At 40.8% G+C, this 18,972-nt stretch overlaps 1 protein-coding gene across 4 annotated transcripts in view; it reads left to right on the top strand.

Moving 5' to 3' along the window:
* The first annotated feature begins 203 nt into the window (after positions 1 to 203).
* Positions 204 to 18,972, top strand: part of Il1rap (interleukin 1 receptor accessory protein) — a 135,129-nt gene continuing 116,360 nt past the window's right edge. For 2 of the 4 annotated variants that reach the window (XR_016537421.1, XM_090343876.1), the window contains exon 1: positions 204 to 409. The gene's annotated coding sequence lies outside the window, so the exon portion shown is untranslated. The remainder of the gene's footprint in view (positions 410 to 18,972) is intronic. The other 2 variants (XM_090343889.1, XM_090343901.1) reach the window with 2 other exon arrangements.

Raw genomic sequence — 18,972 nt, forward strand, 5'->3', positions numbered from 1 at the left:
GGGGCGCGCCAGGCCGGAGCGCAGCCTGGCAGCGGCGGGCGGGCGGGCCGGGGAGCCGCCCCTCCTCTCCGCGGGCGGGCGGGACGGTCGTGTGTGCCGCCCAGAGGCCGCACGCAGCCCCGGGAAGCCCAGAGCGCGGGTGGATCGCGAGCCCAGCCAGCGGGTGGAGCCTGATCCCCGATCTCGCGGCCAATCGCACGGCGCAGGGGGAGGAGCCCCGAAGGGGGAAAAAGAAAGTGCGGCGGAAAGTAAAGAGGCTGGTCGGGGGAAGACTGCTGGATCGGGGGTCCTGGGCGGCTCGGCGGCGGCGTGGGCCCCGGGGGGCGCGGAGAGCAGCGGAGCGGGAAACACCCTGCCAGCATCCATCCCCTCCGGCTTTCTGGAGCACAGCTCAGCCTTCCCGAGAAAGGTGAGTCCGGCGCTGCCCTGAGCGCCGGGGCGGAGCGGAGCCAGCCGCAGAAAAGTCAGGCTGCCTGGGATCCTTAAGAGATCCGGTGGGTCTTCCCGTTCTCAACCCTCCCGTATTCCAGAGGGGGGGAAACCGAGGCACGGGGCCACGCAAGCGCCCAGGCCGACCCTCCAGCGCTTGGGTAGTGCGGAGGCCGGGATTCGAACCTGGCAAACCCCACAGCCTCCTCCGTGTTCGATTCTTCTTGGATTGAGGAACGCAGTCCCGGGGGAAGGCAGCGCAGGAGGAGCTCCGCCCGGGTATTCGCAGCCCTTTGAAGGGTGAGACGTCTCCCCCGAGCGCGGCCGGGAGAACCCGGGGACCCCCCCCCCCGAAAGGAATGGTTGAGGTTGTCAGCATACGGCTCCCCACCCCAGCGAGGATAGCACTCGTTCTTGTCCTGACCTGCTTTCTGAGAAAAATGTTTCCTGCCCAGATTTGAGAGAGAGAGAGAGGAGGGGGGAGGGAAGGGCCCGGGCTCTGGGGACCGAGTATGATTCGCACCATTCACCTCCTACCCCAAATCCAAGAAGGGGGGTGGTAGGGAGGGACAGCTGGCCCCGTGGGGCAAGGAATGCCCACCGTTTAGGAAGAACTGGCTGCGTGGAATCCCCCCCCCTTTTTTTCTTCAGTTTTTGTTCTGTTGGAGGGAGCAAGAAGGTTGAGTTAAAAAGAATTATATATATATATATATATATATATATATATATGTATATGACCTACCAGTCAACTTCTGCGGTTTCCTTTAAGAGCTGCATGCATCTCTAACCTGTCCTCTCTCCACCCTCCCGAGGATGTGTGTGAGATTCTGAACCTGGGCATCCAGGGAGAGAGGTAGTCCTGAGATGGGTTTCCCATGTATCAGCTGAGAAAGAGGACTTCTTTCTGATTTCTGCAACTGCTGGAAGTGATAGCCCTGCCCTAACACTTGGTGGGAAAGTTAGCCCACCTTGGTGACAGTGTTTCCAGCCGCAGATGGAGATTGTGAGGCTTTCAGTGGTCATTTCGGGGTAGTTGGGAGGATGAAATAGGATCATTTGGGCTGCTTGTGTAGCTCCTGGCATCTAAACGGATACAACTGTTGTAATTTAATAGTGTTCTTAGGAATCCGGCAGACGCTGGGGTTTTTGAAAAAGGTGGCTTCCTACTACCTATGAGGGGACTTTTATTTTTACAGCTGAAAATGTGATTTTCTTTTTTTTTTTCTTTCTGGTAGTTTTTAGTATTTCTTTTACAGTGCTTTCTAAATGTGGCCCCACTCAGGGCTTGGGTCATGAATGTTTGATTTGGGATATACAGTAGTTGATTTTTAAATGATGGGAATTTCCCATTCGTTTCTTTTCTTTTCTTTCTTTTTTTTTTTTTTTTTTTTTTGGTCAAGTCTTAGGCCTGGGAACTGCCCTGTTCAGAGGCATCCCTTACTGAAAAAGAAGGTTTTTCCATATGATTGATAAAGGGAAAAGATTGCCTTGGAAGTTGCCTCTTGGCATTCTGTGTCACTTCTCAGGCCATTCTAGCAACTTCTTATTTCCCAGCTAATCCCAGAAAATATCCAAATTCTTATGCATTTCTCTTGAATTATTCAGAAATGCTGCTCAGTTCAGTCTCTTCTGAACACTAACTTTATTTAAACACAAACACACACAGATGCCACATCAGTCTTTTTGTATTATTATTGAAATTCACTAGTTTTCTTTAGACTCCCTCTCTGCTTATGACAATTGATTTAATTTTGGTTCAGACAATTAATTATTGTTCTCTACTGGCTATGCCGCCAATCTCTGTCTCTGAGCTGAGAGTGTAACATTTATATTTGGCTGCCTCCTTCACAATCCAGAGCATTTGCATGGGTATGGATGGATGCCTGAGAACGGTGCATCCTGAGGGAAAGGAAGAGTCTGATGGTGCCTGCTTAGGCATTTTCCGTACCCAACATTTGCAGGGGCTGGGATCACTTCCCTCTGCTTTCTCCTGTGTTTGTGCATTGTGATGAACTGGCAGGGATGCATCTTAATTGTGCCTGAGAGACTAGGGACTTGTGAAGGAAAGGAAAATGTCCAAAATCAGGTCAGAAAAAGGGGATGGGAATAAGATTGAAAGCCAGCTCTCTTTTGCTTCTTCTGGTTTGTTGAATAAAGAATGGTGGTTTCATCCTTCCTCTTTAATACATATTAGTATGTGTTGTTACCCTAAACCATTGTATTTTCCACAGTGTATCCTACACATATTATCTTCTTTCTTATTTGCAATACCCTTGGCAGAAGGATATGCCAGACGTATTGATAGTGGAAGTAGCTCATGGCTGGTAGTAAAACCTACTTGATTTTTCATACTAGCTGGGATACCTAAGTAGCTGGATAATACTGAACAAATTATTTAAACCTTGTTTTTCTTTAAACCAATTCTGAAATGGACTGAAAATGCTTACTTTAGAGATTTGTGAGAGGATTAAAATCAGTGAACTAATGTAAAGTGGAGATACCGCCATCCTTACTATATGATACTGACTCCATCCTTATTAAATGGTACTTCCTAGCTACCACAGTTTAGATTCATTGAAAAGAAAACTGGAATGAGACTGAGAAGTAAGGGGTATGCTGGGGTCATGCGGATGGCACATTTTAGACCTAGGAATACAGTTCACACCCTTTGACATCTAGCTCAGTGGTTTTCTTGTCATTCTCCTTCCTCTCCAGTGAGAACTTGAACAATTTATTTCAGTAGTTAGGTTGATCTTATTTGGCTGGAGATTTCAAGTCACAAACTCGATAGTTCTTTGCTAAGAGGACAATTTTCAACATCAATTTTTCAACATGCCTGTGGAGTTTAAAGGAGAAAAAGAGAGAGTTAGTGTGAGAGAGAGATGGAGAGAGAGAGGGGAGAGAGTTTAAAATGATCATCTCTAAGGTAACATTATTCTCATCTTTTGGATGTCGTGGCACTTTAAATTCCTAGGAGGAAGGGGACTATGAAGACAAAAAGTTCTGGATCCTTTCAGGCTTTATTCCTGTCCTGACTGATTTTTTCCTCTACTTCTTGTAAAAGCCTAAAGGCTGCTATAAAGATGATAGAATAGGGCTGGGGGTTTGGCTTAGTGGTAGAGTGCCTGCCTAGCCTACAGGGTTCCGTGCATCCATGGGTTCAATTCCTAGGTACCCCATGCATAGTAAAAGCCAGAAGTAGTGCTGTGGCTCAAGTGGTAGATCGCTAGACTTGAGCACAGAGAGGCTCAGGGAAAATGTCCAGGCCCAGAGTTCAAGCCCCAGAACTGGCAAAGTAAATAAATAAATAATAAATAAATTTTAAAAAGATGGTGGGACAAAAATCCAATGGTGGGTGTGTGTGTGTGTGTGTGTGTGTGTGTGTGTGTGTGTGTGTGTGTGTGTGTTATGCATGTCAGTACTGGGACATCCATGGGTTTGATTCCTAGATACCACATACACAGAAAAAGACAGAAGTAGTGCTGTGGCTCAAGCAGTAGAGCATTAGCCTGGAGCACAGAGAGTCTCAGGGATAGTGTCCAGGCCCAGAGTTCAAGTCCCAGGTCTGGCAGAAAGAAAGTAAGAAAGAAAGAAAAAAAGAAAGAAAGAAAGAAAGAGAGGAAGGAAAGAAAGAAGGTGGAAAAAAAATCTAGTGGTGTGTGTGTGATGTGTATGTCACATCACACCGTAAGACTCAGTGTCTTATGCTCTCATGTAGCTTTTTTCCTCAAGAGCTTGTCTGGCACACTACCGCTTCAGCCACAGCTTCATTTCTGGCCTTTTGATGGTTAAATGGACAAAAGAATATCATAGACTTTCTTTCCTGCCCACCTGTCTTCAAACTGCAATCCTCAGATCTCAGCCTCTTGAGTATGGAGGATTACAAACATGAGCCATGAGTACCTGATTCTTTAACATTCAACTTTTAGCCATTTTCATGGAGAAGAAGTGTATTAGAGAGCATAACTTGCAAAGGTAATATTTGCAAAAACAAGATAAGTTGATTGCTGTTAGCTCTAATTACTGGTATGGAGTCTGAGTCTTTCTAGAAGCAAATAATTCTGTCTCTGGCTCAATAAATGTTGCCTTTTATCTATGGAGACTTCGCAGGCTATCAGGTTTCTTCTCTCCTTGGTATGTAGCAGACAGATTTGCAAGTGCACTTCTGGGAGAAACGTTTTGCTCCTTGGTTTTGATGTTTGGGAACATTATGTTTGCTTTTTCCAAAAGGTAAGTTTTAGCATTATCTTAGATAGGAAACAGAATGTGTCTGTCTTTCCAATCTCTGATTACAGATGGATACAGATGGGGAAAAATGGTTCTCTTTAGCATACACACAATTTCGTTTGTTGCTCAACTTCATCAGGCTTCTGCTGGTGACACAGATGTAGGATCTGGTGAGTCATTGTTGCCTCGCCCGTGAAATATTAGAGAGCCACCTACTGTGCTCTTTACCCACTTTGGAAATTATTCTGTGGGGTGAAGAACAATAAAGTCAAAGAACAAGAACTTAACAGAACATTTGGTATCTTATAATGTGGGGGACAAACTCAGGTTAGCTATTCACTTGCTCATTTAAAAAAATGTAGAGTACATGGCTTATTCTGATGGAATGGTTAGTAGACCAACTGACTTTATCTAATATCCTAACTATATCTGCCTTTGCAATACGAGATTGAGAATCTGATGAGCACCCGAAGCAAACACTTCTAAAAGATGATCTTCAGACTTTGGGTAGGGAAAGGGATGATCCCTATCTCAATACGACTTTTCTCATAGAGGGGAGAAGTACTCAATATAAACCTATTGTTCTGTCAACAGTTCCTTCAGGGACTGGGAGTTTGGCCTAGTGGCAGAGTGCTTGCCTAGCATGCACTGAGATCCAGGTTTGATTTGTTGGTGCCACATCCCTCATAGAAAAAGCTGGAAGTAGTGCTGTGGCTCAAGTGGTAGAGCTCTAGGCTTTAGAAAATCCAAGGTCGAGGTCAGTTCTCAGGCCCTGAGTTAAAGCCCCAGGGCTGGCAAAAAAAATTCCTTCAAATTATTAGTATGATTCAATGGTATTCAAAATTTAAGAGCCACATTTTAATTAAATTCTGTCCTGGCTTATTCTGAGAATTTTACAACATTTTTCTCATCCTTAAACAATCCTTTTTGTTTTTCTTTTTCTTTTGAAGAAACTTAGGCTGATCAAAGCTAAGTTACAAGACCATGACTCAAATGTGTCAAAAGATGTTTAGAGTCTCACCCCTGTAATCCTAGCTACTCAGGAGGCTGAGATTGAGGGCACTAAAGACCTAGAAACTCTTATCTACAATTAATCACTAGGAAACTGGAAGTGATGCTGTGGCTCCAGGGGTAGGGTGTAGCTTTTAGCTGAAGAGCTCAGGGACAATACCCAGGCCCAGGAAGGAGGGAGGGAGGGAGGGAGGGAGAGAGAGAGAAAGAGAGAGAGGTGGGCGGGAGATTGAGAGTCATGTAGGCATCTCATATTAGAAGTAGTAAGAATCTCCAATTGTTTTGCCCCTGGCCTAGAACTGTGGACTTGGGCTAGGACATAGAGCCCATCTGTTCTTCATCCTGCCATTCTAATTCTGGCATTGCTTTACCTGTGACTGAGAAGTGTCTCATTTTAGAGCTGAAAATGTGAGAAAGCTGAACTACATGACCCCTGACGTTCTTCCTCTAAAGTGCATCTTGTATTTTTCTTACCTATTTCTTTGAGCTTTGAAATTCTGTAATCACATCTCTTTGCAAAAGTCAAAGCTAAAATGAGAAAAGGGAAACTACCCTGTGCTTTCTTTTCAGGAATGAATTTTCCAGTCAAATAGAGGGGGGGCAAAAGAAACCAGCATTCATTGGTGCATGTACTCTTGTCATTTCATTTAAGCAAACAAATAATGAATCAAATATATATTTTTGTTTGCCTTTCCCAGATGAAAGAACGGATGATAGAGAATCTTACAGATTTTCCCAGGTTTATTCAGTTACTAAATATTTGTAAACTGTGTGTGTTGTACTGCAATGAATTTTGGTTTACTATACCACACTTACTGTAAACCGTAGCATAACAGCTAAACACTTTTATAGCTAGATTAATACATGTTCTGTATCTCTACACCATACCACCTCAACTGCTATTTGCTTTCTTCCAATCTTTTCTTGATTCTTCCCAGTTCCTTGAATCCACTTAAATATTCATATATTTTCTTTTTCTATCTTTATGGGTGTATTTTTACTGCTGACCAATAATTTGTGTTTCTGTTCATGTTCCTGAGTAGAACCTAAGCAAGATTCCTATTCCTTGCATAGTAACTTGTACATACAAAGAAATAAATTGTACCAGTTGCTAGTGGCTCATTCCTGTAATAGTGACTACTCCTGAAGCTGAGATTTGAGAATCATGATTTTAAGCCCTGTGGGCCAATAGTTTGTAAGATTCCTACTTCTAATAAATCAGTTTTTTTTTTAAAGTGCAGCTGGGGCTCTGTAATCCTAGATACTCAGGAGGCTAAGCTCAAAGGTTGGATGTTCAAAGCCAGCTGGGACAGGAAAGTCTGTGAGACTCCAGTAAAACTACTCAGAAAAGGCCAGAAGTGGTGCAGTGGCGCAAGTAGTAGAGTGCTAGTATTGAGTACAAAGAAGCTCAGTGTCAGTACCCAGGTGCTGAGTTCAAGCCTCAGGACCAGCAACAGTAAAAACAAACAGAAGTGGAGGTGTGAATCAGGTGGCAGAGCACTAGTGTTCAATGAAAAAGCTAAGGAACAGGCCTTGTGTTCAGCACAACAAACTAACAGTCAAACAACAACCAAAAAAAAAAGTAGAAGTACCTTGGACAATTGAGTTATATTGTCACCATCCTCCAAAGTAGCTTTCTGGTTTTCTCTGACATTGCCTCACTACATTAATTATCTTAAATGTTACTTTTGTAGACACATATAATAGTTTTAATATTGTTTACTTTTGTGGTTATGATATCAGACAAATGATAAGGAGTCCCAGACTCTAAGAAGATTGGACTCTATTTCTGTGCTGGGAAAACACAATTCTGTCCTTAGAAGAAAAGACATTTTCCAGCAATGAATGTAACACTGAATATATATTCTTCCATACACTGACATGGCCAGACTCAAGTGTCATCAATGCATCATCTGAGAAAAAGGAGGAAGTTTCCATGGAAATAGGCAGCTACAATGAGCCTCGACACCAAGATTTCTAAAAGTTGAGGAGAATGCACTCCAGTCTTGCTATTATTTGGAATAACTGACATCAGTTGAACATAAAGACCAGTAGTCTTTTATGTCCAGGTTGTATCTAATGGATACCTGTGGATTTTTACCTTTCTTGCACATAAGGCTTTGTGATTACAGCGGCAGTCTCCCCTCCCAATCAACTCAAAAGGCAACAGAACTTAGTCATTTTATGAATTCTGATAGCTGAAAATATTCTTTCCATGGATGGCATATTTCCTTACGCCAGATTCAATTAGATGCTTTGAAGATTACAAATTGTGGTGTGTCTTTGAGGCTGTGGGTTTGACATCAGGCTGATTTGTCTATGATTGACTTTGAACAGATTATTTGGTTCTTTTCTGTTTTATTTTTATCACCAGTAACATGGAACTAATGAAACTCATTTAACCATATTTTTGTAGGAGTCAATCATAAGCCATAATGTGTAAGATTCTTGTACATAGGGATTTAATCCTTTATTATGGCTAGTAGCAATGATAATGATTCTACTGCATATCCAGATGGAATTGGATGAGAGTAGGAAAGGACTTCTATGTTCAAATAATGTCAGAATACTTATTAATTTATACACATATGAAAATATGTCTAATCTTTTTTAGCAATAATCCTGAAGTAATCAGGTCAAATATTGCTAACTTTTTTCAACTGGAGTCTAATGACTCCAAATTTGCCAAGGCAATACTTACTGTAAACAGTGGAGCTGTGTTTTAGATCCTTAGCTTACCTATTCCAAGATTTCATGGATCAAGACCATGTTTTGTTTTTTGTTTATTTTTCTCAGCCATTCTGTCCAGCAGTCCTGGTAATGACTAGTTGTTCTATTTCTTTAGGCCTTCTTGTTTACCCTCTCTGCAAGGAGTAAGTGGGCAGGACACTTGCTAAGCTAGTTCCTGAGATTCTATGGCAACAGAGCAATGCATTGTAAGATATCATGCAAGCCAAAGTGCAATGTCACTCTCTCCACAGGAGCATCCACCCATCACAACATGTGGAGCACCTTAAGCTCCTGACACCTGGCAGCTTCACTGGCCTGGGTGAAAAACCTCAGCTGAGCACTGTGCTGAGTCAGATTCATCAGAAGGTTTGTGTCCTTAGGGATTTCATTCTGCCATATTCCTTTAACCTGTGGATGTTTTTCTTTTCTGGACTCCAGGTGGGAAATGGGAATAGAAAATTGGCAATGCATATTGTTTAGAAATAAAAATGGAGTTGCTTTATAAAAGACATAGAGCAAGCTGTATATCACCATCAGTTGCTATGATCTTCTACAAAGAAGTTAAAAGATATAATCTTTGTCTTTCATTTAGTTTAGCAATTATAAGTATGCATGCTTTGACTTCTTGGAGCATTCAATTTCCACAGAGGAAGATTGGATCATGGGGAAATAGAAGAATTCTTTCAATTTATACAATCAATAGAGGTCTAAGAGTGGCAGTATATACTAGGTAGTATTATTCTGGAAGATTTGACTTCATTTTCCTAATTGCAGCATGAGATTTATGAGTGCAAGAGTAGGGATGGAAACAGTACGGAGTGCAAAAGCTGGCTGGCTTTGGACTTGGTACTCAATTTGAACTCTAGATACTGCTTCCTTAGGCTGTCCAGACTTCATTCCTTCATGGGTAAGATGATGATGGTTATGTGTGATTTATTGCCTAGACAAGTGAGTGGATCCATAGATAGAACTTCCATACCAGTTTCATCACCGTATTTAGTCTATTGTTTGTCTTTTCTTTTACCCATCTCAGAAGGTAAACTCCACAGGGTCAGGTCAAGGACATATCTCTTGTTTTGTTGTATATTCTAGGTTTGTAGACTAGCAAGTCACAAGTGGATAGTTATGATTCAGTGATGAATAAATCAGTGAATGGGTAAATATCAGTATGAATTTACTTTTCAAGATGTAGCAAGAAATCTATGTAACTGGAAAAAAGTTAATTGTTTATGCATTTATGAACATGCATAAGCATGTAATATAATATGTATGTATGCATATTTATGTACACACATATGTATATACATATACACATACAAACACACATTGCAGTTGCAGTTGCATATTGGTATATGTATACATGAATATAGGCATATATTGAACATCTATACATTGAAAGTATTAATGATAATTTATATGTGTTCATGTATATAGGTGCCCAAGTGAGTAAATATCTATCTATCTATCTACTTATCTATCTATCCATCTATTTGTTTTTTTTACTTTTTTTTTTTTTTTTTGCCAGTCCTGGGCTTGAGCTCAGGGCCTGTGCACTGTCCTTGGACTTTCTCAAGGCTAGAGCTCTACCACTTGAGCCTCAGCACCATTTCCGGCTTTTTTTCTATGTATGTGGTACCAAGGAATCGAACCCCGGTCTTTGTGCATGCTAGGCAAGCACTTTAACCACTAGGCCAAACTCCCGGCCCAGCCATCTATTTGTTTTTGTGTTCCCCAAGACTACCTTGGGTAGCAGAGGTATTAAAATTTGAAGTTACATCTTGTTGTTTGGATATTGTCATGATAGTTTAGGAAAAAGCCTGAAAAGAGAAGAGATTCTCTCAAAGCCTAAAAAGAGAAAAGAAATTCATTCTTTTTCTCTTAAAGTAGAGAAGAGGCAAGAGGCAAGACAACTAATTACAGGATTATTAAATAAGAGGCTGAGATTGGCAGAATATAGATGAGGGACAATTTTAAATGATACAGCCAAGAGTGCCATCTCTCAGAAGTTGGCATTTGAACAGAGGAAACATCTTGTAAAAGATCCAAGATAGGCAGAGGTGATGGCTGAGGTGTGGGGCTGGATATGAGCAAGAGTGGGTCCTCTGGAGTGGACAGGGGGAAATTAGACCATGACAAAGAGTCTGGATTTTATGTGAAGCATGTCACAGAAAGCACAGACTTGGGATGGAGAAAATGGAGGAGCTTATGCCCAAGATGAGGCGATAACCCTCTCTAATCTCATAGAAGCTGCTATAAACAGATAAGAAAGACAATTTAATTTTATTGATGTGTCATTCATAGCCTCTTGTTCCATTAGAATGTTTCAAAGAGAAAAAAATTGGTGAAGTAGACAAAAGCCAGATTCCCAAGTTTTTTTTTTTTTCTCAAATGAAATTATTCTTACTTCCACATGTATTAGATAATAAGAGGAAATGTATGCACTGTTGCTCTATTCAGTTTGGCTGGAAAATGTACAGTTGTTGTGTAGATGTTTTATGGCAAAAGTATCCCCCCGAAATATTGGACCTTATAATATTTCAACTACTATTTTCTTTTATATGTGTGTGGAGGGGGGGTCATGGGGCTTGAACTGGGCCTGGGCGCTGTCCCTCAGTTCTTCAGCCCAATGATACCCCCCTAGGAGCCTAAGGTGCCGAAAGACTGCTTTGTCTTTCCCCAACAGACATTTGAAAAACCTGCAGGCATCACTCTCAACTATGCCCAACCTCCTTTCCAGATCCTGTCTGCATTTCTGGAAAGTTATTTTGTATTCCATTGATGGCTTCTGATCATCCTTGGTGATAAGGGTTTTTAAAGACTGACATTTGTCCCCAGATAATATTTATTCACAGAACTTGTTGAAAGTGTGGGACTTACTGTCTACAGTTGCTTGGGTGCCAGGCTCTGTGCAGCCTGATTTATTTACATTGCTCTATACATTTATTACTGCAAACTAATGCAAATTCTTAATTTTAGTGGTAAACTGGATTCACAACTATATATGTTAGTAAGTAAATGAAAAGTGGCACAGTTACATCCATGAGTTCATTGAGAGCTGTGATGTTAAAATAAAAAGATTTCATGCATCTGTTTTACTACATTTCTCTTTTTAAAAATTGCAGGGTTTCAGTAACTCTGGAATTTGAAGGGGCCATCCCTAACCCGAAGAGATTTTTGACAGAGAAATGTGGCAAAGGTTTTTCTGGAAAGGCAAGAAGCTTCAATCAGCTTGATGGTTTTCCTCTCGAAGAAGCTAGTGTCAATGACTTGAGTCCTATTTAGTCCATTGTGTGTCTTTGCTTCTTTGTAAAAAGCCAATATGAACCAAGTATTGTTGCTCATGTCTAAAATCCTAGCTATTCAGGAGGTTGAGAGCTGAGAGTCATGGTTCAGATAGCCTAGGCAGACGAATATGAGAGATATTTATCTCCAGTTAACCACCACAAAGCCATAACTGCAAATGTGGTTCAAGTGGCAGGGCATTGGCCTTGAGTGGAAAAGCCATACAGGAAATTAAAGCCCTAAGTAAATGTTCTGCAATAATATGAAAAAAAAGACAGAAGTAAAGAAACCCATTTGCCGCTTATTACTGCCTTAGTTGATTTTGTGCTGCTGTAACAGACTATCTGAGACTCAGGCATTGATAAAAAGCAGAAATATATTTTTTTTTCTGTCCTGTGAGCTGGGAAGTCCAAGGTGAAGCAACACACTAGGCAAGCTGGGCAGCTTATCTTATTCCATAAGTACAAAAGAGAAAGACAAGCTCAGGAGAAAAGTGATTACAACTCAACCTTTGATTAGGCATGCACTTCCTCCAATAACAAATCCACTACTGCCTTAATGGCATTAATCCATTCAGCATGGCAGAGCCCTCGTGATATAACCCCCTCTAAACATCCTGCCTTTCAACACTGTCCCATTGGGGAGTAAATATTCAGCACACTAAATTTTGGGAAATATTCAACCCATACCATTTCAATGCCTTCTTGATGTTGTGATGAAGAGTCTTTTATGTATATCTCCCAGATAAGGCCCAGGTGTTTTGATGTGTCTGACAAAGTTTGACAATTTCCCTTGCAGAAAAGGCTATAAATGCATACATATAAATGCACACACACACACACACACACACACACACACACACTTTCAAGTACCCAAGTCAGAGTTAGTACTTAGACATATTTTGAATGAATTCATGAGAAAATATTCTTTTTTTGTCTTCTTGGAATGGGAACTACTAAGGAATACTTAAAAATGGTAAAAATTTTTAATCTCTCTATATGTAATCTTTTATAAATTTTATGTTGATTGTTTCAGAAGGAGATTATTCCAAAATAAGTGGCATTATTTAATTTTTATTTTTCTCGGCAGAGTTTTGGATTAGACTACAGTTGCTTTAAAATTTATAGAGGTGAGATCATTTTCCCATAGAGAAAATTGCCTCTTATAAATTTGTGTAATCTAGTTTGCATAAATTTTCTTTTGCCTCTGTTACTATCTTTTCTTGTTTTCAGCTCATCTTTTTCTAGCAGGTTTTTCTCCATTTCTCATACAAGAAGTGGCTTGCACTTTACTGTAAGACTAGGTAACATGTTTCTTGGAACTGTATTTATGATACAAATAAATGGTGTAGAAAGTGGACTGGAAGATTCTGTGAACAAAGGGAATAGAAAGGTGGGTGGCTTTAAACACAGTCTTCATAAATCGAAAGGAAGTCTGACACAGTAGCAAGTAGTTTGCAGTTACTGCTGTTGGTAAAAATGGAATAATAGCAGGGAGAATTCAAAAGCACTTTCTGACAACATTATGTAGTCAAGGCACTGGTGAGATAGAAAAGTTAAAAAAAGTGCACAAACGTAGCTTCTGAAAATCTTATAGATTGCCATAAAAGGTAAGGTACACGCAGTTTATAGTAGAACTTATTTAATATTTGAAGTAGTGTGAGATTATGAAATGTACTTTCAAAGAGATAGGAAGTACATTGTAGAGCTTTTGGAAGGGTTTTTATGGGAACATTGTGTTGGAAGTGAGTCCTGAACTGATGGATTCTGAAGATAAAGAAGTTGATGAAAAGCAATGGTTATGGGAGTTAGGGTATGACCAGGGAGAGAAGAAATCACTGGAGGGGTGATATGAATCATGTCAAAATGGAATTTGTCAAGGAGAGCTACAGTTGTGGGAGAAAGTGGGTGTATTTAAAAACCCAGCGGAAGATAGTTGGAAGAGCAGAGATAGTTTACTAACCCATGGCCTCGAGAAAGAGCAAGTGAACTGGTGTTGCTTTGCCTGTGGAGGATAACAAGTTAGGATGACAAGCTAGACATGGAGTAGAACCAAATGATCTAAAACCCATGAAGACAAATTGCAGCCTTTGACTCTCTTACTGTCTTTAACCCTGATGATGTGTATAGCCTCAGAAGGGACTGGTACCCTGGATATCACATCTGCATGGGCACAGATGGACAGAAGGTGAACAGACAGATAAGGCAGGCAGTGAAGGAACAGAGGACTTGGATGTGGTTATCATCCAGAAAGTAAACTAGCAAATGACAGTGACAGGCATTATTTGTAGTACTACATGGGGAATGGACAAACCCTGAGAATGAATTAGCTTGTGCCCAGCCTGAACTCAAACCATGGAGAGTGTGAACTTATAGGAAATACAATTTCTGATGAACTAAATTGACATAGCTAAATGCTCTAAGTGATGCTCCAGATAAAAAGAGAAAACGAATGAAGACAGGTGAAAGAAGCAAAAAGGAGAAGGAAAATAGGTGCCTTCCTTGGGGAGAGTCCAGTTTGAATGGAAGATGGTCCCTGGACCCTGCAGATATTGAAGATCATACTTTAGAAACGTAAGCTTCAGTTGTATCACTGAGGACCTTAAATATCCTGGTGAGAAATACGTGCATCATCATAAAGGCAAAGAGAAGCATGAAATATTACTAAGCAAAAGGAGGACAGTTATTAAATCTGATTTAGAATGCTCTTGTACTGCGTATAGAAACACTGTGATTAGAATAGAAACAGTTGAGGCAATTAATGACAATTCTCCTATGATAACAATCCTGGGGAAATTTTTACTGCTAGTCTCTTCTATTCTCAATGAATGTGGTGATCCAGAATCATCACAAAGTTGTTTAAGACCTTTCCTGGGAATGAAAATGCTACTATACATTTCAAGCCATGACATTTTAACCTATGGATAAAAGGATCTAATATAAGACCTTTGCAAGACTTAGCCAGATAAATCTTCTCCAAAATTCTCAGATAATTCTGTGTCTAGCATAAAAAGAGAAAAAAAGGTATACATGGGAAAAACAATTACTTGAAATTGATGTGTGCAACCACAATAGTATTTTGAGAAGAGTTATCCTCTAATGACAAATAATTACTCATATTTATTTTTTATTACTCATATTTCTTAACAAACTAAATCTTATTGGCTTTACTGAGGGCAAATAAGAGCCTTTCCTTATGTATATTCAAGTGCCCAGCAATTTACCAACTACTCACCTGTCTGTGATATTCTCTGATGTGAACGCTGTTCTTTCAGGTCAGTTTGTACACTGAATTCTGAGTTTGAAGCTCTATCAAGTGGCCACTTAGCCCCTAATGATTCAGGAGAGCCCACTGCAGCCCTTTGTATTCATTGGACATTTTCCCTGGCCCAGCTTTCCATTCCACTCAGTGTGCCATTGCCTGATATACTTCTAGGGACACATAATTAGTGATTCTGTATCCCACTTCTAAATGTGTTCCACAGTTTATGGACTTTATATCTCTTAAGGTCTCTTTCCACCTAAACCATAGACTGCTACTAAGCTAGGTCTGTCTGTCGGTCTGTCTGTCTGTCTATCTAGCTATCTACCTACCTACCTACTTACCTACCTACTTACTTATCTATCTTTTGTCTATCATCTCAATCTATCATCTCTGTCTATTTATCTATCACCTCTTATCTATATCTATCTATCTATCTATCTATCTATCTATCTATCCATCCTGTGTGTTTGTGTGTGTGTGTATATGTGTGTGTGTGTGTGTGTGTGTGTGTGTGTGTGTTATTGGTGGTTGAACTCAGAGCCTGTTGCTTGCTATGCATGCACTGTATCACTTGAGTCATGTCCCTAGCCCTTCCTGCTTTAGTTATTTGGGGGACAGAGACCTTCACGTATGCCTAAACTATTCTGGATTGCAATGCATTTATGCTTCCCAAATGCTGAGATGATAGGCATGAAGTATCACACATAGCTTTTATTCATTAAGATGAGGATCCTGAAAACGTTTCCCCTACTGAGCCTTGACTGTGTTTCTTCCTATCTCCACCTTGTGAATAGCTGGGAATATAAGTATGAGTCACTGAGCACTAAGCTGTCCTGCAGTATTTTTACAGCCTTCTATCAAACACAGGGTAAAGAAGAAAGTCTCCTTTATCAAAGCATACCTGAATAAGTACCCTCACATCGCTACAAGATACACACATCTTTGAATTAGGTCATTTCTCAAGTCTCCCCAGTCAGCACTTCTCAGCACATACTCCTGAATATTTAAAAACCATATTTTCTAGCTTCCTACTTGTCAAGAAACAGCTGAACTCACTCTCTTGTCTTGACTTATTTAAAACACATATTTAGCACCCAGTACACATCACCTAGGTTTTACCAGCCAACAGCAAGTGATTCAAACATCTTTTAACCTCTCTTTGACACAGCACACCGAGTGTTGTCCTCTGAACAGGCTCCCCTAGACATCTAAAATCAAGGTGTCTACCTTAAGAAGGTGAGGATTTTTGTAGCTAATGTTGTCCATCCATGAACTGAAGGGAACAGGTATTAAAAGAGAGGATTGCAGCTTCCGATAAGTGGAGTATGTGTGATTTGGGGGAGGGGAGTGGAGCTAGATTAGTGTCCAAAGCCTAAACAAACTAGAGGCCTTGCAATTTGACTAGTGTCATGCTTATAGTTAGCCAAAGTCACCTCCTCTACGTCCGCCAGGTCCTTTCACAGTGTCCCTTTTAGTGCCATACATTTCTATCTCGTCTTGTCCTCGCACATGACAACTGGCCTTCTTGGATCCTTCCCAACAGAGACCCAAAGGGATTTTCTACTTCTTTTTCTTTACTGTATTATGTAGAGAAAAGTTCGGGAAAATTATGTTCTAGATTGCTAACAATCAGTAAAGAAGCAATAACTAAAACTATGTTTATGAAGGGCCAGAGTTCTTTAGAAATTATTTTATACGATCTTTTGGCTCATAAAATTCTCCCCTGACTGTTCAACAGAAGGAAGCTGAGATTTAGCATTGTTAGATAGATTCCCCCAGCTACAGAGGGGATTTTGAACTTATACCCCCAACTACAGAGGGGATTTTGAACCTAAGTCTGATACTAAACCCATCATGACACCCATACTATGTTTCAGTGTTCTGGGGTTGGCTCAGTGGCTCTGGTCCTAGTCGATTTCTTCACATGTGCATCTTGTCACAGCTATTCTGGTACTGCCCTGATTTATCTGTTAGTCAGTTCCCTGGAAAATCTTCCTAGACTGAGCCAGCTCCATGGACTGCTTGAGTTTCTGGCCTCTTGCTGCTTCCTTTTCTGCCTTTTCAATTTCCTTTTAGTCTCAAACACCACAGGAGACTTCTTAATCTATTGGTGACAGTTGTTCCTGTGTTAATGATATTTTCATTTCCTTAATATGATTTTTTTTTTACTTTGAGGGATGAAGAGAGGTCTAGTGTATGTGTGTGCATGCACATAACTGAGGATTGAACTCCCCCTCATAATTGTGAGGCCTGTGCTCTGTCACTTGAGACACAACCCAATTCTTTTAATCTGTTGTCAGCTTTGGAACATGAGTATCCTGCCTATATTTCTTATTTAGCGGGAGTTACAAACACGTACTCACACTTCTGATTTATTGATTAAGATGAGGGAAGTCTGGACTGGTCTGGTCTCAAACCCCTATTCTCTTAAATAGCTGGGATAAGATTCATTGCTTGGTTCATACACATTGCTTTTCAAAAGCCCTAACTTCAAAGCTTCATACAAATTAAAAAAAAATAAGCCAGGCACCTGAGTACATGCCTGTATTCCTAGTTCCTCATGAGACAGATCTGAAGATTGCTGTTCAAAGCCTACTTAGGCAGAATTACCTAGGACACTAATAGCTCCAGTTAATCACCGAAAAGCCAGAAATTGAACTGTGGTTCAAGTAGTAGAGCTCTAGTCTTTAGGAAATGAGCTCAGTGCTAGTTCCCAGGCCCTGAATTTCAGCCTGAGGACAAGCATATAATCTCAGTCCTTCCCCCTCTTCCTCTCCCTCTCCCTTTCTCCCTCTCTCTGTCTCTCTCTTCTGTCTTCTTTCTCTCTCTTTCTCTCTCTTCTTCTCTCTCCCTCTCCCCCTCTTTCCCTCCCCCCTTCGCTCTGTCTCTCTGTCTCTCACACACACAATTTAAAAACTGGAGGCAGAGATAGTAATAGGGTGAATTTTTTCAGAATGTATGTATCTATGTAAATGTAACAAACTCCTTTGTTTAATCCATTTATGTTAGTATATTAATTGCTCCAAGTCCTAGCTCCCAAATTTTCAAAGTGAGACTCTTGAGGCATGGACATTCTTCTTTTAGACATTGACACCTTTGGCTTAAATGCCTGGTTGGGGCTCACCTCCCCAGAGGGTTATGCTCGGTACAACGAGGGCCAGATGAAGGCTGGACTGGTCATGAATATGCCCTCTGTGGAGATATTTGAGGAGGGCACAGACATCCATTTGGCAAGGGTGTTACACGGAGATTTGAATATTCGGAAAAAACATTTGAGTCAAAATGACATTGAAGGGTCTTCCTGGCCTTGAGTATCTATCTTAAATTCACTCATCAACTTTATACTGGGAATAAAGATTTTTCCCTTGTAATAATTAATACGGAGTAATTTTGTCACCTCCCCCCTCCCTTTCTCTCATGCTTTCCCCTTGGGAACAACTACCGTCTTTAAGAAGGGGTCTTAGGATGAGGAAGGATGTGGTTTCTTCCCACTTGGCAGCACTCCGAGTCAGAATGGAAGATTGTGTCTGGGCTTTGGCAAGGTTCCGTGGGGCCCTCTTACCACGCTGGTGCTGTCTGAGATCAGAGCCTGTGGGAGGCTCCCAGCCTGTATCCCTGTAGAAAACTCTCCCACAAGCTGCCAGCTCTGGGATATTTTTTTAAATTCATAATAAATCCAGCCTTACTCAGAACACATCACTTGGAGCAATGGTAATACACCCTGAAATAAGTTCAAGTCAGACCAGACAAGCTTACCCTGAAAAACACTCCCTTCCCACTTGACAGTGTGTCGGATTATGTTTTTGAGAACAGTTTCTTGTTTCAATGTGAAGCTGATTGTAGATTAGGATGTCAGGAATGCATTTCTGCCTTGTTATCCCTCCTATTTTCTTCTTTTTTAAAATTCACTTTTAAATTGATTTATTACTAATCTGAAAGCTCTACTGCTCAACAATGAAATTCAAAATTCAGTCAGTTTAATGTCTCCTGAAGGAAGGAATATTACAAAGATAGGAGGAATTGGTCAGC

The sequence above is a fragment of the Megascapheus bottae genome, chromosome 1 (assembly GCF_031878675.1).
Source record: "Megascapheus bottae isolate mThoBot1 chromosome 1, mThoBot2.hap1, whole genome shotgun sequence".
Taxonomy (NCBI): Eukaryota; Metazoa; Chordata; class Mammalia; order Rodentia; family Geomyidae; genus Megascapheus; species Megascapheus bottae.